The following is a 26,809-nucleotide window of genomic DNA, read 5'->3' as shown; positions in this document are numbered from 1 at the left end:
TCACCTCTTACTATGTTTGCCACTCTAGTATACTGCCCATGTTGCTATGTAATTCTTTTATTTTTGAATAACATAATAAGCAAATAAATAAATAAATGACTATTAATAAACGTTTCCCTAAAACGCATGTCGCCTTCTGTCAGATACTGTAATCCCTTCAATTATAGAGAATGTTTGTCAAAGACATTTTAATTTCATTTCCGGAGACTGAATAAACCAGATAGTAACACCTATTTCTTGGCAAGGCTTTGAAACTGCAAAACTTTGGCTGTAAATTCTACATAAAAGTATTAATATAATTATCATTATTATTACTATTATCATTAGTAGTATTAATAGTAGTAGTAGTATCACCAACATGAACAAAATACAGTAGTCAAATTTGTGGAAGCCTTAACAAAGTAGTGATATGCTGCTAACATAATTGCTTATGAATATATACTAAGCTGTAGGGAGGGAAAATGAGGTGCAGGAACAGGTCTCTCAAATAATAACACCACACAAATGTATCTAAATAGCATCATAAGGACAAATCATAATGCCCAAAGATGCTGCAGGCAATTCTGTGGTGGCACAGTACAGAGAAGGAATACTTTTATTTGGATTGAGGTGGTCACCATGCAGAAATACAAAGCAGAAGAAGTACCCATCCTTGAAAGGGGGCTCGGTGAAGAACCTAAATTGTAGTCTATGTCTTAAACCCACTGGTGACCATTTGGAGGCAGACATTCCTCCCGTATACCCAGGAATATTCAGATACAAATCCTACACGCCTTTATATGCCCTCTCCGAAATGTCAACACTATCTGGATTAGCACTGAGGCACATGCTGAGGCACATGGCTTTTACAGGAACATAACAGCCCTTCCCTGCCTCCTATTATTAAATAGACCGTCCAACCCGTCCTACGACAGCCCCAGGTACAGTTATAACTCTCAGAAAGGTGACCTTGAGTACTGGTGCACACTTGCCTGTGATCAAGAATAGACTACTTTTCCCACACTGTAGCACCTTGATGTAGATAGTACTTTTCACCTTGGACTTCCCCCTTCACACTGAGTAAATCTCCACCTGCATGCTTGTGTAGAATACAGCCCTAGACTAGAATGTGCCTTTGCTGCCTATGCTGTGTTAGGAACATCTTTACGTTTGCCACCTCTACAGTGCATCCCACACTGGCACAAACAAGCTAAAAATAAAGCTTATTAGTTAAAAGGATATTGAGTAACTGACATCGGTCGTTTAGAATAGTTAACCATTGATGGCAATACATTGTAAGTGTAAATATCAAACCTTTTCAAAGATTGTGGTGCTTCATACTTATACAGATTTATTTTTTTATATAAAAAGTTACTTTTTAGTGTCGTTTTCAAAAGATGGTATCATCTTTGCTTTAGTGAATTCACAGCACGAAAATCTGCAAATGGAAGAAGAAAATGATGTTTTTTTCATGTCGTTTTCTTCTGGGGTGAAAAATAATCAGGTTCATCGCTTGATAAAGTCTAATGTTCTAGTTTTCTGTACCTGAGTGGTATACATACTTTATCATCTCAACTGAAAACAACCTGTAATGAGTCTCATAAGCACTGACAATGTCTGATGATAGGCATAACAGAATATGACAAACTGTACATATCGTCTTTTGGGTTGGTTGGGTCAGCCATAACCTAATTCTTTTTCAACAGTCATTTTCCAAACCTGTTGGGGAATATAGCGATTTTCAGAGCTTGAATGATGCATTTTATTGTGTTAGAAAATGCTTTGTGATGCATGACACACACTGTGCCATCCTCACTCAACAGGAATGCTCTCTGAATTGCTGACATATCATCCCACGAGATCACAACAAAGGATGCTAACGACCACGGGGTCAAGTAACCCACATAAACTACGCTAAAACATCGTTTTAGTGAATGTTTATTTCTGTTTCTTTGGTAATAAACTTACCAAAATAATCAAGTTACGGGAAAAGTATGGAGGAGCAGTTACCTACATCAAGAACGAAAAGAATACAATTATGTCAACTTTTAATTATGTACACTTACACACTACACACATGTGAATTTAATTATATGTTTTGCAAAGTGCCAAAATGTTGTTTAGGCCCATAACACAGTATGTGGGCTCTGAATAATAATAATAAAAAAATATATATAGGAGGTTTCTTGAAAGGTCAACAGGTTAGGAATTGTGTGCAGACATTTCTGACATTGGCCTGGTGGTAATGACGCAGAGTTCTAAGGTTTCAGAGACAACATTTGTACTTGCCGGGAGGCGCGGGGGGGATGCGGGGGATTACAGAGTTGACAGCGGATGATAGTTGAAAGCCCCCCTGAGTCACCTGGTTTTTAGAGGTCTGTTGCAGACTTGTAGTCATGGTTGTTTACTCAGGTAAGTTCTGATGCTGTTTGTAAAAGGCTAGAACTTTCACTCTAGTTTAGGTTCAATTGAGAGTTTATTAAGTACCATAGAATACAAGCCTCGTCCACCAACAGGAGCAGCTGCTTATGACTGCTCAACAATCCCCAGCATTCAAATGCACACATTCTAATGTACAAAGCAAACTCACAGTGTTCCAGAACAAGTCATGATGCTAATATCTAATGCATGTCAAGGTCAGGACACCAAACACCTCCCTCCACATACAACACTTGAACTTAACAAAATTAAAAAACTAATATATACACAATACAGTACAAAGAAGTGCAAAATATTCACTCAAATACAAGTTGAACAAATACATGTACTCAGCATACAAAGTAGAAGGAAGCAACGTTGTCAGACACACAGCTGTAATTATACATAATCCTTTAGTCTAATTGGTGTGTTTGTCACTCTTGTGATCCTTTTCCTCTGCTGTTGAGGCTCATCCTCCAATTTACTATTGACCTTGTCACCATCATTGCCAGTCTTTCCCACACATGTTCCAAATTCCAAACAAGATGGTCACTGGTTTTACAGCATTTTTTAACTATTTTATGATTTTGTATGTGCAACCAAAATTGTCAGTAAGACCCCAATCTTCAATACACATCTTTGTCTTATTTAAAGTCATCATCCTATCAAAAGTGTCCTTCCTTTTCTTTATTACTTCTATTTCTCTATCGTCCCAATACTCATTAGTTATAAATGTTCCAGTTCATCTTGTTCATCCAAGTGGGGCCCACATAATTGTTTGGAGATCCTTTCTTGAATAAAAAGGGGAGTAACACCAATTGCAGAGTGTGATGTCATTCTACAGTATAGACACACACCTTGATTTTGAGTTCATTAATCCAATTCAACTTGTTGGCTAAAGAGGGTTGAAAGTTGTCTTTAACAACTTTGTTAAAGAACTCAATCATTCCATTGGCTTCTGGGTGATTTAAAGAGAAGTTTTGGCCCAGATTTATACTTTTTCACACAAAACTGCGCTAATGCAGTTTTGCGTCAAAAAGTGTACTGCCGGCTAGCGCTATTCCATGATGCCATATTTATGGAATGGTGCAATCCAGTGCAAAGGGTGGGCTAACGTCAGGGAAAATGACGTTAGCCAGATAGGGGTGGCGGTATGAGAGAAGGGGGTTTTGCACTGAAAATGGCCTTAGGCTGGTTAGAGTAAAAATAGATGACTCTAACCAGCCTAGCATAATTTCTTGATGCAAAACCTACCATACCAAATGACTCCTATCTTATAAAAGACAGGAGTCTTGCCCACCACCCCAATGGCCAGCACTCTGGGCATGGCCATTGCACCCAGTGCCATGCAGGGGGCCCCATTTCAGGGCCCCAATGGCACTTTTAAATAAATAGAAAAATACTTAATTCTACCTACCTTTACTGACCTGGGATGGGGTCCCCCATCCTCCGGTGTCCCTCTGGTGTGGGGAGGGGGATCCCTGTGGCGTGGGGATAGCACCTGTGGACTAGTTCCATGGTGTACCACATGGAAATGGGTCCACGGGTCCCCTAACGCCTGCCCTGACCCAGGTGTTTAATAATGGCGCTAAGCAGACTTAGCACCATTATTTAGGCCCACCTCCCTCCCATGCACCATTTTTGCACGGGAGGATGAATAAGGCACTAGGGTCCTAGAGTCATTTTTTGGATGGGAACGCCCACCATGCATCTCATTGACGCAATGTGCGTTCACATATCCAAAAAATGACTTTAACTCCAATATTTTGACGTTAGACTAGTCTAGCATCAAAATATAAATGTGGAGTTAAGTTTTTGCTGAATTAGCATAAACAAAAAATTAGGCTTATTCAGCGCAGAGTGTAAATCTGGGCCTTTGTGTTTTATAACTCTTTCCCACAAAAGTCTCCATAGTTTTGGGAGTCAGCTGTAATCCATTGTCTGTTAAGATGGTCTCAGGAAATCATTCCCTTCCAAATAGACCATCCAGTAAATCTTTGATCACTTTGGTCTCTACTGAGTTCACAATCTAAAATACACATCCATGCATGTTATTATATATTTATTGTTACTAGAAATTTTAAGAGGTCCAATTATGTTTAGAGCCACCTCAACCGACTGACCAGATACCTTGTCTCTGCCAACCATGTGCTGAGTTATACACTTCAAAATCTTATTGCTCTGCTTACACTTATGCACTCTCTCATCACCCTTTCAATCATGAGATGCCACACCATCAGTAACTTTCTCTAATACTTTCCTTAGTCTTACAAATTCCCAGATGACCCTCATGGGCACTCTCAATCAATTTGAACCTGACGTGAACTAGAGGTACCAAACTCTCGCCTCTCATGATCAAGCAACACTCTACAGACAGCTGATATTTGACAGTCCCAAATCCTCTAATATTGCAATCAACCTTGTCTTTGATCGATCATCCATCCTTCAACTTGTTTTTCATGGCCCGTAATCCTTCATCCACTGCTTGTTCTCTCCTCCACTCTTTCTTTTGCACGATGCTACTGGACACAAACTGACTTTCTAACTCCCCCCATCCCCAAATTCATCTTCACATTCATTCTGCTGGCAGGTCTTTTCACACATCACATATAGCCTTGAACAACAACCAGCCACTGTGTTTATCACATCTGGTAAGTATGATACTTCAAATTCAAACTCTTGTAATACAATTACCCGCCTTCCTATTCTGTTAGAAACTGCAACAATCCTTTATTTCCCAAAAATGTCTACCAAGGGCTTGTGATCATCCTTCACTTCAAAGGGGCTGCCCTAAACACACTTTCTGAGTTTCCCTGCCGCCCAATAGACTGCTACCACCTCCTTTTCATTTACAGAGTAATTAAATCAGCACCCCTTAAGCCCTTCGAGATGAACAGCATGATGTTAACTCTCCCTTCAATTACTTGTTCTAAATCTTCCCGGAGACCTATATCGCTGGTGTCAGTTCTTAAGATGGTTTTAGCTCCCTGTTCAAAACTACATAAATTTGGTGCTTCTCTCAAAATCTCCTTCACTCCTTGGAACTCTTCTTGACTTACCTCAGGTCAGTCAAATTCTATCCCTTTCTTTAACAGCTTCCTTATACTCTCACACCTCTCAAACTTGCTGTAGTACTCTGCTGTCTCTAAGAATTTCATAAGTTTTTCTTTATTAGTTTGCCTTGGAATCTATACAATGGCGTTAAACAGTTACTCTTTGGGTCTAATTCCCTTTCCTGTAGTCACATGCCCCAGATAATCAATCTCTGTCACACCCACCTGCACTTCTCTTGCTTTAATTTAATTTTAGAACACTTGCATTGAGCCTTCTCAAAACTTCCCATACTTTTTTATCATGTGTATTGTGGGTCTTTCCATACACTAGAACATCGTCTTGGTATATTTTTACTCCACTGACTCCTCCCAAAACATTCTCTAGGGTCTTTGAAACACTGCTGCTGCTGAAATTAAACCAAATGACATGCGAAGATGCTTAAAAATGGGGTTTTAAACCAAGTGAAATCAAGGGAAGCTGGGTGGAGAGCAATCTGTTGGTACATGGATGTGAGTCCTAACAAAGGGAACAACTTTGCACCATCAAGACTACATAATTACATAACATTTCTATTATATTGGATAGAGGATAATAATCAACCACAGTTGCCTTGTTAAGCTCCCTCAGGTCTACACACAACGTTACATTGCTGTTCACTTTTCTTGTCTTCATACCTAGAGACAACCACTCTGTGCCTTCTACTTCTTGTATTATCCCCTCACTCTGCAATCTCTTCAGCTTTTTTCTCATTGCCTCTTTTACCATAATGGGTATACCTCACAATTTGCATACCTTGGGTATGGACCCAAGTCTTAGTTTTATTTGGCACGCATTGTATTTCAAACACCCTAAATATTTCCTAAAGATTTCTGGAAATTACTGTACAATACTTTGTTTCTTACATGAATCTTTGCTCTTGCTGTCAACCACAATTTCCTTTTCCTTTAATCTTACTGAAGGAGTTTCATTTGGGGCTAGATATACTGCTGAGTCTCTATGGTGGAACCAACTGATTAAAGAATCCCCTCTACATGACATATAAATCTTACCTAGCAACTTTATTGGTCTTCCTCCATAACCTTTTGTTTTATCTTTAGTTTTCTCAAGGTCACCACTGTTTTTAGGTTCTCTTCCAAAAATGTTTTAGGTACCAAAGTTATTTTTGTACCGGAGACAAATTACATATTGACCAGACATCCATTTATTCTTATTGTTCATAGGACCATCACAAGAGCTATCCTCTATCTGCAATACAAACTCATCACTTTCCTGATCAGAGTCAAACACAACTTCTGTCACTTTCTTTGCACCTTTTGTGGTTTTGCAACAAGATGTTAAGGCCCATATTTATACTTTTTGACGCAAAACTGCGCTAACGCAGTTTTGCGCCAAAAAAATTAGCGCCGGCTAACGCCACTCTGAAGCACCATGCGGGCGCAGTATTTATTCAATGACGTTAGCCGCCGGCGCTGTCTGGTGTGCGTTAAAAAAAAACGATGTACACCAGGCAGCGCCGGCGTAGGGGGAAAATGGCGTATGGGCGTCCACAAATGGTGCAAGTCAGGCTGAGGCAAAAAAATCGCCACAACCCGATTTGCGCCATTTTTTTACAACGCCCATCCCCCATTGAAATGACTCCTGTCTTAGCAAAGACAGGAGTCATGCCCCCTTGCCCAATGGCCATGCCCAGGGGACTTCTGTCCCCTGGGCATGGTCATTGGGCATAGTGGCATGTAGGGGGGCACAAATCAGACCCCCCTATGCCACAAAAAAAAATAAAAAAATATACTTACCTGGACTTACCTTAATGTCCCTGGGGTGGGTCCCTCCATCCTTGGGTGTCCTCCTGGGGTGGGCAAGGGTGGCAGGGGGTGTCCCTGGGGGCAGGGGAGGGCACCTCTGGGCTCATTCTGAGCCCACAGGTCCCTTAAAGCCTGCCCTGACCCAGGCGCTAAAATACGGCGCGAATGCGGGTTTTTTAGACCCGCCCACTCCCGGGCGTCATTTTTGCCCGGGAGTATAAATACGACGCGTCATTTATTAAGACGGGAACGCCTACCTTGCATATCATTAACGCAAGGAAGGTGTTCACGCAAAAAAATGACGCTAACTCCATGAACTTTGGCGCTAGACGAGTCTAACGCCAAAGTATAAATATGGAGTTAGTTTTGCGTCGAATTTGCGTCGAAAAAAACGACGCAAATTCGGCGCAAACGGAGTAGAAATATGCCCCTAAATGACCTTTCCTCCTACACATTTTGCCCATGGTTTTCCACCCTGGGCATTCTGTGCAATTAGCTATGTGGTCCACACATCCACACCTTAAACGTTTGCCCTGATTGTTTTTTCAACCTTTCCAATCTTTTACTTATTGTTTAGCCTTAGTGATACTTTCTGAAGCCACTCTCTCCCTAATTTTTATGACCTGCATATTATCCTACGCTTCATCACTCTGCTTGTTCTTTCAATTCACTTTTACACATACCTGGAATGCTCAGTAGGTTTGGCTGTTTCTAAAACTTGACTGAAGGAGGGTGTATCTATTAACCACATGGTTTCTCTTGCTTTATCAAGAATACAACCTAATGTAAATTGATCTTTCAATCTCTCCTCAGCTGATGCTCCAAAGTTGCAGGTTAAAACAAGTTTTCTCATCACTGAGATGTATTCTTCTACTAATTCACCCACCCTTTGGAGTCTGGTAAAAGCTCAAATGCTTCCCATCCTTCTGGACCTAAACAATGTAGCAAAGCTGACATTTTCCACTCTCCACCTAATGATGTACTGCATATCCTGGCATAGTGGCTGAAAACCTTTTCCCCTTCTGCCAAGCTATAGTTTTTTTTCACCAGGTGAAGCTAAGAAGAACAGAGGTGCGGTCACGTTTTTGCACTCAAGCACTCAATCCCCCTCACCGGTATCCGATTTGATAACTGAACACCTACACCATAAAAAAAAAAAATATTATATACTCTGTCCACTTCAAATGAACATTTTCCTCTTTTGTCACAGTACTAGTCTTGACCAAAAAGGTTCTCTTCAAACTGATGCTTCTTTTCCTCCAGGATTCCAAGTTGCCTGAATACTTGAATAAATGTCTCTGACCTGCCACTTCTTAAGATGCGCTTTATTGACCTGTAGTCTCAGAAAGATGAGTTCCTCACAGATGATGGGAACAGACAAAGACGATAACTCTAAAGGCTGAAAAAAACAAATATGGCTGTTGCTTGGGGTCAGTTACCATGACTTGACACTCTAGCAAAGAGAAAATGTAGACCTCAGTGTAGTCAAGAACGTGCTGATTGTGACTCATGGCTGCATTGCACTGGTAATGACGTGCTGCTGAGAGGCTCCTCATGCAGACATTCTGAAGAATGCACTGTAATGTGATAGTGGGTGCCCATGAGAGTGCCAAAGCCTTGAGAACAACTTTGTTAAAGAACTCAATCATTCCATTGGCTTCTGGGTGATTTAAAGAGAAGTTTTGGCCCAGATTTATACTTTTTCACACAAAACTGCGCTAATGCAGTTTTGCGTCAAAAAGTGTACTGCCGGCTAGCGCTATTCCATGATGCCATATTTATGGAATGGTGCAATCCAGTGCAAAGGGTGGGCTAACGTCAGGGAAAATGACGTTAGCCAGATAGGGGTGGCGGTATGAGAGAAGGGGGTTTTGCACTGAAAATGGCCTTAGGCTGGTTAGAGTAAAAATAGATGACTCTAACCAGCCTAGCATAATTTCTTGATGCAAAACCTACCATACCAAATGACTCCTATCTTATAAAAGACAGGAGTCTTGCCCACCACCCCAATGGCCAGCACTCTGGGCATGGCCATTGCACCCAGTGCCATGCAGGGGGCCCCATTTCAGGGCCCCAATGGCACTTTTAAATAAATAGAAAAATACTTAATTCTACCTACCTTTACTGACCTGGGATGGGGTCCCCCATCCTCCGGTGTCCCTCTGGTGTGGGGAGGGGGATCCCTGTGGCGTGGGGATAGCACCTGTGGACTAGTTCCATGGTGTACCACATGGAAATGGGTCCACGGGTCCCCTAACGCCTGCCCTGACCCAGGTGTTTAATAATGGCGCTAAGCAGACTTAGCACCACTATTTAGGCCCACCTCCCTCCCATGCACCATTTTTGCACGGGAGGATGAATAAGGCACTAGGGCCCTAGAGTCATTTTTTGGATGGGAACGCCCACCATGCATCTCATTGACGCAATGTGCGTTCACATATCCAAAAAATGACTTTAACTCCAATATTTTGACGTTAGACTAGTCTAGCATCAAAATATAAATGTGGAGTTAAGTTTTTGCTGAATTAGCATAAACAAAAAATTAGGCTTATTCAGCGCAGAGTGTAAATCTGGGCCTTTGTGTTTTATAACTCTTTCCCACAAAAGTCTCCATAGTTTTGGGAGTCAGCTGTAATCCATTGTCTGTTAAGATGGTCTCAGGAAAACATTCCCTTCCAAATAGACCATCCAGTAAATCTTTGATCACTTTGGTCTCTACTGAGTTCACAATCTAAAATACACATCCATGCATGTTATTATATATTTATTGTTACTAGAAATTTTAAGAGGTCCAATTATGTTTAGAGCCATCTCAACCGACTGACCAGATACCTTGTCTCTGCCAACCATGTGCTGAGTTATACACTTCAAAATCTTATTGCTCTGCTTACACTTATGCACTCTCTCATCACCCTTTCAATCATGAGATGCCACACCATCAGTAACTTTCTCTAATACTTTCCTTAGTCTTACAAATTCCCAGATGACCCTCATGGGCACTCTCAATCAATTTGAACCTGACGTGAATTAGAGGTACCAAACTCTCGCCTCTCATGATCAAGCAACACTCTACAGACAGCTGATATTTGACAGTCCCAAATCCTCTAATATTGCAATCAACCTTGTCTTTGATCGATCATCCATCCTTCAACTTGTTTTTCATGGCCCGTAATCCTTCATCCACTGCTTGTTCTCTCCTCCACTCTTTCTTTTGCACGATGCTACTGGACACAAACTGACTTTCTAACTCCCCCCATCCCCAAATTCATCTTCACATTCATTCTGCTGGCAGGTCTTTTCACACATCACATATAGCCTTGAACAACAACCAGCCACTGTGTTTATCACATCTGGTAAGTATGATACTTCAAATTCAAACTCTTGTAATACAATTACCCGCCTTCCTATTCTGTTAGAAACTGCAACAATCCTTTATTTCCCAAAAATGTCTACCAAGGGCTTGTGATCATCCTTCACTTCAAAGGGGCTGCCCTAAACACACTTTCTGAGTTTCCCTGCCGCCCAATAGACTGCTACCACCTCCTTTTCATTTACAGAGTAATTAAATCAGCACCCCTTAAGCCCTTCGAGATGAACAGCATGATGTTAACTCTCCCTTCAATTACTTGTTCTAAATCTTCCCGGAGACCTATATCGCTGGTGTCAGTTCTTAAGATGGTTTTAGCTCCCTGTTCAAAACTACATAAATTTGGTGCTTCTCTCAAAATCTCCTTCACTCCTTGGAACTCTTCTTGACTTACCTCAGGTCAGTCAAATTCTATCCCTTTCTTTAACAGCTTCCTTATACTCTCACACCTCTCAAACTTGCTGTAGTACTCTGCTGTCTCTAAGAATTTCATAAGTTTTTCTTTATTAGTTTGCCTTGGAATCTATACAATGGCGTTAAACAGTTACTCTTTGGGTCTAATTCCCTTTCCTGTAGTCACATGCCCCAGATAATCAATCTCTGTCACACCCACCTGCACTTCTCTTGCTTTAATTTAATTTTAGAACACTTGCATTGAGCCTTCTCAAAACTTCCCATACTTTTTTATCATGTGTATTGTGGGTCTTTCCATACACTAGAACATCGTCTTGGTATATTTTTACTCCACTGACTCCTCCCAAAACATTCTCTAGGGTCTTTGAAACACTGCTGCTGCTGAAATTAAACCAAATGACATGCGAAGATGCTTAAAAATGGGGTTTTAAACCAAGTGAAATCAAGGGAAGCTGGGTGGAGAGCAATCTGTTGGTACATGGATGTGAGTCCTAACAAAGGGAACAACTTTGCACCATCAAGACTACATAATTACATAAAATTTCTATTATATTGGATAGAGGATAATAATCAACCACAGTTGCCTTGTTAAGCTCCCTCAGGTCTACACACAACGTTACATTGCTGTTCACTTTTCTTGTCTTCATACCTAGAGACAACCACTCTGTGCCTTCTACTTCTTGTATTATCCCCTCACTCTGCAATCTCTTCAGCTTTTTTCTCATTGCCTCTTTTACCATAATGGGTATACCTCACAATTTGCATACCTTGGGTATGGACCCAAGTCTTAGTTTTATTTGGCACGCATTGTATTTCAAACACCCTAAATATTTCCTAAAGATTTCTGGAAATTACTGTACAATACTTTGTTTCTTACATGAATCTTTGCTCTTGCTGTCAACCACAGTTTCCTTTTCCTTTAATCTTACTGAAGGAGTTTCATTTGGGGCTAGATATACTGCTGAGTCTCTATGGTGGAACCAACTGATTAAAGAATCCCCTCTACATGACATATAAATCTTACCTAGCAACTTTATTGGTCTTCCTCCATAACCTTTTGTTGGTGTGACAAACCCATATTTCTCAAACAAAAAGTAATTTATAAACATACAGCAGAGCTCAAGTACCACACCACACATGTGACTCTTCATGCAAAAAGATGCAAACTACAAAACAAAATATTTTTTTAATCAAATTCAAATGACCATCTCACAATGCATACAATTGCAGTCTCTCAGATGAAGATGCGTAACCAATCTCATGCAATAGATGCCCACGAGGCATTCCTGTTACTCTATAATACCTTCAATTTCAGTACTCAGTCTTTCACATTCTCCCCATAGTTCGAGAGACAATTGTATGTCTACAGTCTCCATTGTACCAATGTCCAAGCTGAAAACACAACTGCAAATTACAACAGCGGATTTGCAGACGCTCTAGCAGAAAACAAAAGTGTCACAAGAACCAAATCAACCTTCACCATGCTTCTTAAAAATACATCCCTCAACTCTATACAGTGCTTGAGCTGGAGTATTTGATAAACCATTTTCAGTGTCATGAGCTAAATGCTAGTAGTTCTGTTGGTGGCTGCAATCTGATGTGTGAATGAATGTCCAAAAACTAATTAAGCACAGTTCACTGTACTATTATTATTTATATTTCAGCATTTTAGACACGCTTGTATGTACTGCACCTTTAGCAAGATTTAGCAAACTGATATCTCCAAAAGGAAAGGCGTACCTTAAATATTGCAAAGGAAACACAGTGAGTAAACATAATTGTATGCTCATTTCACTATGCTTCCTTAGAAGTAGTTACAACTGTCTTCCCAGCTGTAACTTTGAACTATGATTCCTCATAGACATAAGTTCTGTTGATCAGTCTCAAAGTCACTTAGACAAATTCAGAGGACTAATTCACAAACATTAACCTAAAAGTTGGTATTCTATTTGTCAGATAATTGATTAATATTTGGAAATAGGGTGACTCTACCAACTTAATAAAACACTATCTTGCTAGGTTACAATAAAGCTCACTGAGAAACTCTACTCACCCTCTAGGAACTATGGGCCACATGTAGGTAGCTTTTTGCACGTTGCAAACAGCGAATTTCGCTGTTTGCGACATTCAAAAAGCACATGGCAATGCACAAACCCCATTTCAGATTCGGTAACCTGGTTACCGAATCGCACAACGGGTTTGCGACTCACAATTAGGAAGGGGTGTCCCCTTCCTAATTGTGACTCAGAGTGCAATGTAGGATTGTTTTGTGAGCGCGGACGCAGTCGCAAACCAATCACATTTTGCACCCATTTCAAATGGTTGGTAACCCATTCACAAAAGGGAAGGGGTCCCCATGGGACCCCTTCCCCGTTGTGAATGTCACTGTAAACATTTTGTCAGAGCAGGTAGTGGTCTGTAAAAAATTAAACAAAAACATTTCATTTTTTGTTTTTGTAATGCATCTCGTTTTCCTTTAAAACCTTCTTTATTGAAAAGCAGTCACAGACATTGTGGTCTGCTGTCCGCAGCAGGCCACCATCCCTGTGAGGGTCGCCATTCGCAAGGGGATCGCAAATTGTGACCCACCTCATGATTATTCATGAGGTGGTCATTTGCGACCCCCTTGCGAATCACAGATGGTGTCAGGGACACCATCCTACATTCGGATTTGCGAATTGCAAATTGCGAGTCGCTCTGACTCGCAATTTGCGGTTCCCAAATCTGAAAGTTGCTACATGTGGCCCTATGGCACATGCATAAGGTGTATTCCCAGAAACGTGCATGGTAGGTTCAAGCAAAAGGAAAAAACATTCAAGTTAAGAATATACCATAATAGAATTTCCAAACTAATTTAGGAAAATAAAAAAAATGCTTCTCAGCACAATGGTACAGAAATTGTTAAAACTTACAGAGGGAACATATGGGCCCTCATCACAACATTGGGGGTAAAAGCCGCTTACCGCCGTGCAGAAGACCGCCAACACACCGCTGCGGAAATCCGCCACAGCTATTATGACCCACAGCACGGAATCCGCCAAAATTCAGACACCCACACAAGTCCGCCACACCAAAGGTCAGTGATAAACTGGCAAAAACAAAACCTCCACCGTCACCCCAACAGAAAAACACCCACACTATAACGACACACGAATCCACCTGGCGGTAATTCAACCGCGGTATTCCATTGGCGGTACACACCGCTGCGCTCAAAATACACACACACATACAAAACACTGCCACATTGGACAATTCAAAATACACACACCTGATACACATGCACACACCACTCCCACACACCCAATACAATATAAAACACACACCCACATTACCCACAAACCCCTACAACAACAATTGAGAAAGAAGCACAGAGAGCAACACCACCATCAACAATACTAGCATCCACAGGCACACCAGACCATCACCCACATAACTTCCACGCACCTCACACAACACCCCACTACATATCAGCACACTTATCACCACACACCCCACCCCACACATCACCCAGACCACCCCATGGCATGGCAAAGACACCCCAGGTTCTCGGAGGAGGAGCTCAGGGTCATGGTGGAGGAAATCGTCCGGGTAGAGCCACAGCTATTCGGATCACAGGTGCAGCACACCTCCATTGCACGGAAGATGGAGCTATGGTGAAGAATAGTGGACTGGGTCAACGCAGTGGGACAGCACCCAAGAAATCAGGATGACATCAGGAAGAGGTGGAACGACCTACGGGGGAAGGTGCGTCCCGTGGTCTCAAGACACTACCTTGGCGTTCAGCAGACTGGCAGCAGACCCCCACCACCTCCCCCACAACTAACAATATGGGAGGAGCAGGTCTTGGCGATTCTGCATCCTGAGGGCCTCGCAGGAGTAGATGGCGGAATGGACTCTGGTAAGTCAAATCTTAACTACTACATCCCCCACCCTACCTGCAAGCCATCACATACCCCCACCCTCACCCCCATCACTCCAACTCCTCACAAATGTCCCAACATCACAAACCACACATCCCAACACCAAGCCCTGCATGGAACACCAAAGCATGGACACCCATCACCAAAGCATGCCCACTGTACAAACCCATACAGCCCCCTAAACCGTCATCACACAAGGTCCCACACAGGAATGTAAGCACTGGGGTACACGGTCACCCACCCATTGCACACCATGGCACACACAGATGTAATAAACATCCTTTTATGCCCCTGCAGGACCCCTACCCAATGTCACCGGACAGGAGGGTCCACACAGGTCCACACCACCAACAGAAGAGGGCCACAGTGATGACAGCAGCTCTGTCCAACTGGATCTAGATGACCAGCCCGGCCCATCGGGGACCTCGGGACAGTCGGTTCCCATCACACAGTCACAGGCCACTACAGAGCTTCCCCCCTCTGGAAACACCAGAACAACACCCACCCAGCAGCCCATACCTCTGTCCCCAGGACATGTCAATCAGCAGTATGTCCACCACTACAGGGAACAGGGACCTGGGGGCACTGGCAGTGGGCACATGGTCCAGGGGACGGAGGCCCATTAACACAGGGGAACTGGGAGGGCTGCTGTGTGACAGGGGGAGGACAGGCCAAGGGAACCCACTCTCCAAGAGGCCCTCTCCTCCATCATGGGAGCCTACCACCACTCCCAGGAGACGATGGCAACAGTACTGGCCAAGTTTCAGGAGACCCTGCAGGAGGAACAGTAGTTGGGCTTCAGGGAGGAACTCAGATCCATCAATTCCACCCTGGGCACCATTGTAGGGGTGCTGAAGGAAGTACTCAACACCAGGAGGTACACTGTGGCACAACAAGGGGCCCCAGAGACTAGCCTGGACGATGAACTGCCCACCACCTCCGCCGGCGCTAGTGGACAGGAGACACCGCCACAGGACCACCACACCAGCACCCCACCCCCTGCAGAGGGAGAACCACCCCACAAACGGTCCCTGAGATCCAGGACAAAGACAGAGAACGATGCCAAGACCCACGCCAAGAAATGAGACCACCCTGAATGTCATCCTTCTGTCCCACTTTGTCACCCTGTCCAGACTTAAACTGCCCTAGGTCCACTTCCTATGCCCCTTTGGACAATGCACCTGTGAGACTAATAGACTGGACTCTGCCATGGACATTTCTCCACCATCAACCCTCAACATTTTACAACCCCCTCCACTATTTTGCACTTAAATAAACACCCTTGAAGCGCAAAACAATCTGGAGTCAGTCTGTGATTTCGGAATAGTGTATTAGCAATTACTGTGGCAAAAAGCTCTTTCAATTGTAATGTCAACATACCTATGTCACATAGCTCTAGTCCATGAGGAATCAAAGCAGATGTCACACAGTGGGACCCACATCTGTGAAATCGTAAGGGAAAGTGACAACTCAGTGACGATACACTGGGTAAAAACGACAGACAGTAGAGAGGTAGTAGTGTAAAAGTACAAGTAGTAGGCAGGTTTGTATTCTTACCTGTGTCTCACTGGAAATATTGCAGGATCACTGAGTCCCTAATGTCCATGTCCTCTTCTTCTGCTTCCTCGTCTCCACTGTCCACAGGCTCCACAGCTGCAACAACACCGCCATCTGGACCATCCTCCTGCAGAAAAGGCACCTATCGTTGCAAAGCTAATTTGTGATGCATACAGCAGGCCACGATGATCCGGCACACCTTCTTTGGTGAGTAGAATAGGGATCCACCTGTCATATGGAGGCACCTGAACCTCGCCTTTAGGAGGCCAAAGGTCTGCTTGATTATCCGCTGTGTTCGCCCATGGGCCTCATTGTAGCGTTCCTCTGCCCTTGTCCTGGGATTCCTCACTGGGGTCAGTAGCCATGACAGGTTGGGGTAACCAGAGTCACCTGCAAATGGCGAGGGACAACAGTTAGAAACACACTAACCTGTAGGGATAACCCCAGACCCAGACAACCATTCCCACTGTCTTGCTTCCAGGTGCTCACCTTATAGCCACACACTGTGCCTCTGGAGTTGACCCATCACATAAGGGATGCTGCTATTCCGCAGGATGTAGGTGTCATGCACTGAGCCAGGGAACTTGGCTTTCACATGGGAGATGTACTTGTCTGCCAAACATACCATCTGCACATTCATCGAATGATAACTCTTCCGGTTTCTGTACACCTGTTCACTCCTGCGGGGGGGACCAAAGCCACATGGGTCCCATCAATGGCACCTATGATGTAGGGGATATGTCCCAGGGCATAGAAATCACTTTCACTGTAGGCAAATCCTCCACCTGAGGGAAAGCGATGTAGCTCTGCATGTGTTTCAGCAGGGCAGACAACACTCTGGACAACACGTTGGAAAACATAGGCTGGGACATCCCTGATGCTATGGCAACTGTTGTTTGAAATGACCCACTTGCAAGGAAATGGAGCACTGACAGCACCTGCACTTGAGGGGGGATTCCTGTGGGATGGCGGATAGCTGACATCAGGTATGGCTCCAGCTGGGTACACAGTTCCTGGATTGTGGCACGGTCAAGCCTGTATGTGATGATCACATGTTTTTCCTCCATTGTCGACAGGTCCACCAGCGGTCTGTACACCGGAGCATGCCGCCATCTCCTCACATGTCCCAGCAGACGGTGCCTATGAAGGACAACAGCGAGCACAGAGTCAAACAACTCAGAGGTACGCACCCACAGCTTACACAGAACACAAATCCTAATCCGAAAAGTGGCCTGTATGTGTGTTGAGTCTAGGCCTAGGTATGTGTGACGCAGTTAAAAATGAAGCCATGTGGGCCCCTGAAATGGCGGCTGCCTGACCTCTAAAGTGGGACAATGGGATGTGAGGTAACTGCGCTGGTGTTGTACACCGTCGCGGTAGGCGGTCGAAGACCGTCGCGGTAGGCGGTCGAAGACCGCCGCGCAGTGCTGCATTGGTTAACATTGGACCCTATGGGTCCCAGGAGCCAATGACGATGTACGCCGGCGGTGACGGTACGCACCGCCGTGGACGTGACTGCCATTTTCTATCTGTTCAATCACTCGATGCCTGATCTTTGACAGGAGAGGACCTACTCTGCAAGTGCTGCTGTGACCTCGGTCTGGAAGAGACAATGGCTCGAGTGTCTGGGGAAAGGCCACTGCCTACACATCGGAGGAGTTGGAGAAACTCGTGGACGGGGTCCTCCCCAAGTACACGTTACTCTACGGTCCTCCAGACAAACAGGTAAGTACACTGGGAGCATGCTGTATGGGTTTTGCCTGTGTGGAGTGGGGTGGATGTTAGAAGTGGGGGGAGATTGCGGCATGCATGGAAAGACAGTGAGTGCATGTGCCACATGGCAAGGGTAGGGATGGGGGCCAATGACTGTGACGGTGCAGTTGGTAATAAGTTTCTCTTCCCCCTCTACAATTCATGTAGGTCAGCGCCCACCAGAAAAAAGATATTTGGCGTGCCATCGCCAAGGACGTCCGGACCCTGGGGGTCTACCACAGACGGAGAAACCACTGCCGGAAAAGATGGGAGGACATTCGCCGCTGGAGCAAGAAGACGGCGGAGGCTCAGCTGGGGATGGCCTCACAACGTGGGAGGGGTGCCCGTCTCACCATGACCCCCCTGATGTTCATGTTCCTGTTGGTGGCGTACCCGGAGTTGGATGGGCGCTTGAGGGCATCACAGCAGCCACAAGGGGGTGAGTGCACTCTCATCCTGCTGATTTTGCGCGTGGTGTAGGTGTCTGGGTGGGAGAGGTGGGCTGTGAGTTTCCCTAGGCCAGGGCGAGTTTCGTAGGCAAGGTCCCTACGTAAGGCAGGCCATGTGGCACCCCACCCCACCTCTGTAGAGTGCCAAGTACACCTTGTCATGCCCTAGTGTCATCCATGTGTGCAGATGTCATCCATAGCCTAGTGGGCCATTTCCCAGGGATTGAACAGTGGAGCCCAAGAGCGCGGTGTAGTGCAGGGGGCTTCTGTGTCTGTCGTGTCCGCCAACGGTAGTGGTAATGCATGCACTGATCATGTCTTTCTTCTGTCGTCCCCCTCCTTTTTGTGGTCTCCCTGTTCTTGTGTGCATTAGCATCATCAGGCAGAGGAGCAGTGGCACCGGAGCACGAGGGAGCTGCATCCCACATGACCCTGAAGGACGACACTACGGACTCGGAGTTCACCAGTGGGACGGAGGGCGAGGGGAGCTCCACGGCAGGGACAGGAGCTGACACCAGCGTCACGGACTCGTCCTCTTATGGGAGCTCCCTTGTGGTGGCGGCAACATCTGTGCCCCCGCATCTACAGGTACAGCCGCCACGCCCCCCTACCAGCACCACCCTCCCAGCAGCCCCTCAGCCTTTGCCCCGTGCCCGCTCTCACCCAGGAGGGTGGGCATCACCTTCGCCCCAGGCACCTAAGGCCCTGCCCCATTCACCCCTGCTGCCCTCAGTGAGGAGGCCATTGACCTCCTCAGGTCCTTCACTGTTGGGTAGTCTACCATTTTGAATGCCATCCAGGGTGTCGAAAAGCAGTTGCAACAAACCAATGCATTCCTGGAGGGCAATCATTCTTGTCAGGTGGCCCTTCAGCGAGCTGTTAAGACTCTGGCCTCAGCACTGATGGCAGCCATTGTCCCTGTCTCTAGCCTCCCCCCTCCAACTTCCTCCACCCAGACCCAATCCCCTGTACCCCAGCCTATCCCAAGCACACCTTCAGACCAGCATGCACAGACGTCAACACACAAGGGAAGATCAGGCAAACATAAGCACCACACATCCCACAGGCACTCACGCAAGCATCACACACATGCAGACACACCAACATCCACTGCCTCTACTGTGTCCCCCTCCTCCTCGTCTCCCTCCTCCCTCCCAGTCTCGTCTACACTCACACCTGCATGCAACACATCTACAGCCACTACTGCCATCACCAGCACACCCACCACCACACCCCGCTCACGTGCAGTCACCACCCCCACTACCATTCACACGTCCCCTGTGTCCTCTCCCAGTGTGTCTGTGACGCCACCTCCCAAGATACACAAACGCAGGAACACACCCACCCAACAGCCATCCACCTCATGACAGCCTCCAGCTCATGCACCTTCACCCAAAGTCACCAAACAAACACCTCCTACAACCACAACCTCTTCCTCCACTCCCAAACCCCCTCCAGCTACCCGTCCCAGTGTCTCCAAAAAACCTTTCCTGTCCAACCTTGACCTCTTTCCCACACCTCCCCCACCCCAACCATCTCCTAGGGCCCGACTCTCCAGGTCCCAACCTAGCAGCTCAGCCACAACATCTCCGGGACGAGTGGTGCCTGTAGTCACTGGAATCTGGAGTGCACCGGCCACCAGAGCAGCCAGTGTGACACAGAGCCACAGCACGGACAGTCCCCCACCTGACAAGCATCAAAAGATGGCCAGTGCCCGGCGGGAGTGGGGGAAGACTCCAGCTGTCAAACCCGCTCCCAGTGGTCCCGGTGGGAGTGTGGAGTCAGCTGCGACACCTTCCAAGGTGGGGAAGGGCCACAAGAAACCTGGAAAGTCTAGGAAGAGCAGCACGGTGGAGGAGACCGCCATCATCCCCGCTGCCCAGGAGGCCACCGCCATCATCACCGCTGCCCAGGAGGACACCGCCATCATCCCCACTGCCCAGGAGGCCACCGTCATCATCCCCGCTGCCCAGGAGGCCAGCACCTGCCCTGCTTCCCAGGAGGCCACCGCCAGCACAAGCCCCGCTGGGCTAGAGAGGACTGCCAGCACAAGCCCCGCTGGGCTAGAGAGGACTGCCAACGCAAGCCCCTCTGGACTCGAGATGACCGCCAGCACAAGCCCCACTGGGCTAGAGAGGACTGCCAGCACAAGCCCCGCTGGGACAGAGAGGACTGCCAGCACAAGCCCCGCTGGGACAGAGAGGACCGCCAGCAGCTGAGTCACTGCAAAGGAGCCCGCTGCCTCAAGCACCGCTGAACAGGGCACCGCCGCCTCAAGCACCACTGAACAGGGCACTGCCGCCTCAAGCATCGCTGAACAGGGAATTGCCGCCTCAAGCACTGCTGAACAGGGCACCGCCGCCTCAAGCACCGCTGAACAGGGCACCGCCGCCTCAAGCATCGCTGAACAGGGCACCGCCGCTACAAGCACCGCTGAACAGGGCACCACCGCCTCAAGCACCGCTGAACAGGGCACCGCCGCCTCAAGCACCGCTGAACAGGGCACCAGCGCCTCAAGCACCGCTGAACACGGCACTGCCACTACATGCACCGGAGAACAGGGCACCGCCGCCTCAAGCACCACTGAACAGGGCACCGCCACCTCAAGCACCGCTGAATAGGGCACTGTCGCCTCAAGCACCGCTGAACAGGGCACCGCCGCTACAAGCACCGCTGAACAGGGCACCGCCGCCACAAGCACCGCCGGCCCATGAGCGCCAAGGGCACTGACACTACTGAGTCCGTCACGAGCAGGATGAAGCACTCTGGGCACAGAGCCCCCTCCAGAACCAGTGGATATTCCCATCCACTACCTCTGTCGTTAGCAGGATGAAGCACTCTAGGCACCAGGCCCCCTCCAGAACCAGTGGAGACTGTCATCCACTACCTCTGTCCATAGCAGGATGAAGCAACCTCTGCACCATGCCCCCTCCAGAACCAGTGGAAAGATACATCCACTACCTCTGTCCTTAGCATGATGAAGCACTCTGGGCACCATGCCCCCTCCAGAACCAGTGGAGAAAGGCATCCACTACCTCTGTCCTTAGCAGGATGAAGCACTCTAGGCACCATGCCCCCTCCAGAACCAGTGGAGACTGTCATCCACTACGTCTGTCCTTAGCAGGATGAAGCACTCTAGGCACCATGCCCCCTCCAGAACCAGTGGAGACTGTTATCCACTACCTCTGTCCTTAGCAGGATGAAGCACTCTAGGCACCATGCCCCCTCCAGAACCAGTGGAGAGATACATCCACTACCTCTGTCCTTAGCAGGATGAAGCACTCTGGGCACCATGCCCCCTCCAGAACCAGTGGAGAAAGGCATCCACTACCTCTGTCCTTAGCAGGATGAAGCACTCTAGGCACCATGCCCCCTCCAGAACCAGTGGAGACTGTTATCCACTACCTCTGTCCTTAGCAGGATGAAGCACTCTAGGCACCATGCCCCCTCCAGAACCAGTGGAGAAAGGCATCCACTACCTCTGTCCTTAGCAGGATGAAGCACTCTAGGCACCATGCCCCCTCCAGAACCAGGGGAGACTGTCATCCACTACCTCTGTCCTTAGCAGGATGAAGCACTCTAGGCACCATGCCCCCTCCAGACCCAGTGGAGAGATACATCCACTACCTCTATCCTTAGCAGGATGAAGCACTCTGGGCACCATGCCCCCTCCAGAACCAGTGGATAGATACATCCACTACCTCTGTCCTTAGCAGGATGAAGCACTCTGGGCATCATGCCCCCTCCAGAACCAGTGGAGAGATACATCCACTACCTCTGTCCTTAGCAGGATGAAGCACTCTGGGCACCATGCCCCCTTCAGAACCAGTGGAGACTGTCATCCACTTGAGAGACTGTGGCTTTGCACTCCCAGGATGGAACAGTGGGCAACCCACCCACTATATAGACTTGAGAGACTGTGGCTTTGCACTCCCCAGGATTGAACAGTGGGCAACCCACCCACTGTATAGACTTGAGAGACTGTGGCTTTGCACTCCCCAGGATTGAACAGTGGGCATGTGGCCCCCTCGTGGATTTGGCGTTGTGCACTCAACCAGCTGAGGTGCCCCCCTTTTCCTTCCCCCTGAGGTGCCTGTTTTCTTGCCCCTGCAGTGTTCTCTCCGTCATCGTCGGGGATCTTGTGTGGGCCTCGCCCATACCGCGTGGGCCCAGTGTTCCACGGACTCCATTGGAACACTACCTGGACTACTAAGCTTGGTGTATATTTTGTTTATGGTGTATTTATATATTTTTGCGTACTTGATTTTACTATATTACAATGGTTACACTCATTTCTGTTTGTCTTTGCATTCTTCCGGGGGGATTGGGGGTGTAACTATAATGTATAAATATGTATTAGTGTGTGTGTTGTAGTGGGTGAGAGTGGGGGTGGGGGGGGTTTCGTGTGTGTGTCCCTGTTTTTTCCCTCCCCCTGTTGTAGTTTAGCAGCGATTAGATTAAGCATTAGCAGAAGACATCTTGTATTTAGTAACTATTGTGAACATTTCGCGGAATCCATTTTGTATTCATGGCAGCCATTTTCTCTGCCACATGCTGCCATGTGCTCACCATGTGCTCTGTCCTACCTTTCTGTTAACTACTCTTGAAAATCTGCCTAGTGACAAGTTACATTTAGCATCTCCCACTTTCGCACATGCCCAGTAAGGTCTGCAACTGTTAGTCCTTGAAAACTGTTAGCCCCTCCTACCTGTCGACTGTGCATTTCCACATGACCTTACATGTATGCAAGTCTTGCTTCTATAATTGTACCACCTCCTTTTAGCTCCTGCATGGGTATAAAAGGACCATGCTCTCTCAGTTCAGTGTGCTACTTCAAACATTACCGAAGGGTGCTGTTTGAACTGTAGTACCACCTCATGAGGTTTAATAAACTTTGTCTTTTATTTCAGTTTCTGTGCCAACTTCTTCCTATATGGTCTGAGGACTTTGTGCAGAGAAGGGTGAACCCCTTGCACTAGTAGGCCTTGCTGAGGCTTACTTCAACAAATTGGCACCCGAACAGGGACTCATCGGCGACTCGGACGCCCAACGGATTGGTCGCGACAAAGGATTGGGATCTTGCTGCGGACGATCAATACCTGAGGAGAAACGAGTCTTGGCAACCATGGCGTTTTTCCCTTCTTTCTGATTTGACCATCCAGGTGGCGCCGGTCCTCGACTGAGATCCTTTTTGTTCATTCGTCATGCAGTGACCATTTGGTCGATTTTAGAACTTGGCAGTTGGAACCTGGACACCCTGTGATTGGTAAGAGCCATTTTACGGCAATTGCTGTGGGTTTTGATGCCTTTGTTTGGCAATGAAGTTTAGCAATACTTACTGTGGCTCTCGTGTTTTGGGTGACTAGTCAATTTGTGTCCTTTGAATTGATATATAAATTGCAATTTATATAGGCAGGTAATGGGGAGAATTTTCTCCAATTTAATTTTGATTTGAACGGCACCTTAAGTGCTACTTTGATTATAATATTGCATATTCTGCACTATTTTGGCATGCCTGTTTTTAGAGCACTTCGTAAGATGTGTTGCTTTTGTAATGGTACCAATTTGAGACTGGAAGAATCGCAACCGGCACCCCCAGAGGGGAAGCCCAATAAAGATATGTATGTTAAACATGGTCTTTCTTCTACAATGTACAGCACATTATGGAATAAATACACTCATGCGGATCCTGAGTTACGTTGGCCTATGCATGGGTCATTTGATTTGCGAAAGATTGAGTATGTGGAACAATGTATGTGTAAGCGAAAGTCTAGGCAAGATATGTTTGACTGTGTACGAATGTGGGAGATGAGTGAAGCGTGAGCAAGCCTTGCTTGAGAAAGAGCAGTGGAAGAATGTATATGTGAAAGCATTGGAAATGAGAAATAAATAAATAAATGACTTAAAGGAGCTAGAACAGAAAGAACGTAAATTACAGGTAACTGGCCAATACACTGTTAGGGAACCTCTCTATCCTATCCTTAATAAACCACATGATGATTTTTTGTTACTAGATCGCCCTCCACCTCCATATGTCGTTCCTTCTGCCCCTCATGAGTTAGCTAAGGTCTCCAGTTCGGAGCAACAGAAGATGCGAGACAGTCGCTCTATGTTGCCTGCTGACCGTGCGTCTGAGCTTAGATCTATTGCTCGTAAAACAATTCGGAGCGTTGTCTCTGCTTCTGAACTTTTACACAACATGAAAGGGTGGACGGAAAAGGAGCAGCTATATTTTACTGAGGCATTTGGCTCAGAAGTTATTGAACTATATTGGAAATATTCTGATGAGTTAGAGCCCGATGATGTAGCAGCTGATCATAAGCAAATGCGTGATGGTCTTTTTGTTTTCTCCCAGGTGGCTGATGCAATCAGGCGTTTGGTGAAATTATGTGTTGTGGCAGTCCGTTTGCAAGAGGAGAAAAGGGCTGTGGACGTAGTTGCATGGACATCTCAGACCGGCGGTGTGCAAGCTTCCATCTTAAACAGATAAGACTATGATAGTTCACGCAAAACCAATGCGGGAGGGCGCGCCTTTGTATGTTCCTCCTAAAGGATTGGGTACAAGTGATGATAAAACTTCTCTTCATGCTAAGGGTTATTTTATTTATAATTGGGTGTATACTCCTTGGAATAGGGCAGATGTAATGGCACTTAAAACAGCATTACCTGACCCGCGGAAAAATCCAGCCGCCTTTTATGAGGAAGTTGAGGGAGCAATTAGTTCTTGTACTATGACTTTGGCTGACATTGATTTATTTTTCGGACTGATATTACCGCCAGATATGTGGAGAACTGTTCGTAAAATTGATGATCGTGTAGTTTTTGGGTCGTCATGGAAAGAATTAGAACAGATGGACGGGGATAGGGAACCTGCGAAAAAGCCATATCAGTTGATTCTAGATCTTCCTGCAGCCATATTAGTTAAGTTAAAAACAATTATTCCCCCTAAAAAGATAGATTGAACTGTTTTAGCGTCTTGTAAGCAAAAGGCAGATGAATCGGTCTCTGATTTCTTTACACGCTTTGAAGAAGCATTTCATGATTTTAGCGGCCAGTTATTGTCAGATGATACGGGCAGACATTTGTTTGTCGATAAATATGTCGCAAATCTGTTACCAGGAATAGCTAGTCCTCTAAAAGCTAGTGAAAGTTCATGGACTACCTCTACTCCGGTTTCTCTTTTGACTATGGCTCAGTATTATGAACATCAGGAATTAGAAGCAAAAGGTAGCGAGGATAAAAAGATTAAAGAATTAAAGACGAAGGTTATGTTGGCTCAAGCTTATGGTCCGCCTTTTAGAGGTAGTGATAGAGGTGGACGTGGATCTTATGGTTCTTCTTACACTTGTTCGAATTTGTCTGTTGATCAGTGTGCGTATTGTAAGAAATTTGGGCATTGGGCTGCCGATTGTCCAGCACTACGTGTTCAGCAGTGTTCACGTGGTCGGGGACAAATGAGAAATCGCTCAGGATGTTCAGGACCTAGAAGAAGCACGAATGATCATGCTAGGGTTGATGCTAATGTATGAGGGCAGGAAGGGTTCAACACTTTTGATAGACGGAACCAATACCAGATGTCTAACCATGTGCAGCCTGATTTCCAAGATTCTGCTTATGCATAGGATTGCCTAGGATGGGGTAAGGAATCAGTTGAAGTTCCAGTAGATCAGAGGGGTCCCTATGTTACAGCACATGTTTTGGGTTCTACTGATCAGTTTCTGGTTGATACAGGAGCTACTCGTAGCGCCTTGTCTAAACAATTGATTCCAAGGGCTCCCCTGTCTGGCTTAACCATTACATCGATAGGTTTCGATGGAACACCTTCCCCTAGCCCATTGTCACAACCACTTGCATTCCATGTTGATAAATTTACTGCTCCATGTCAATTTTTGCTTTCTCCAAATACACCAGACAATATTGTGGGTCTTGAGATGCTCAAGTATTTTAGGGCTACAATGCGATGCTCTCCTGAAGGGGTGTGTGTTATTTTAAATGATAATCTTCCTGTGATGGAAAGATTTTGTCTTGTTAAAGAGGATATTGCATTAGCTTCACTCCCTAGTACTTTGTGGGCTACTTCAGATACTAATGTGGGAC

Source organism: Pleurodeles waltl, chromosome 5 (assembly GCF_031143425.1).
Source record: "Pleurodeles waltl isolate 20211129_DDA chromosome 5, aPleWal1.hap1.20221129, whole genome shotgun sequence".
Lineage (NCBI taxonomy): Eukaryota > Metazoa > Chordata > Amphibia > Caudata > Salamandridae > Pleurodeles > Pleurodeles waltl.
Note: the sequence above shows the minus strand (reverse complement) of the source record.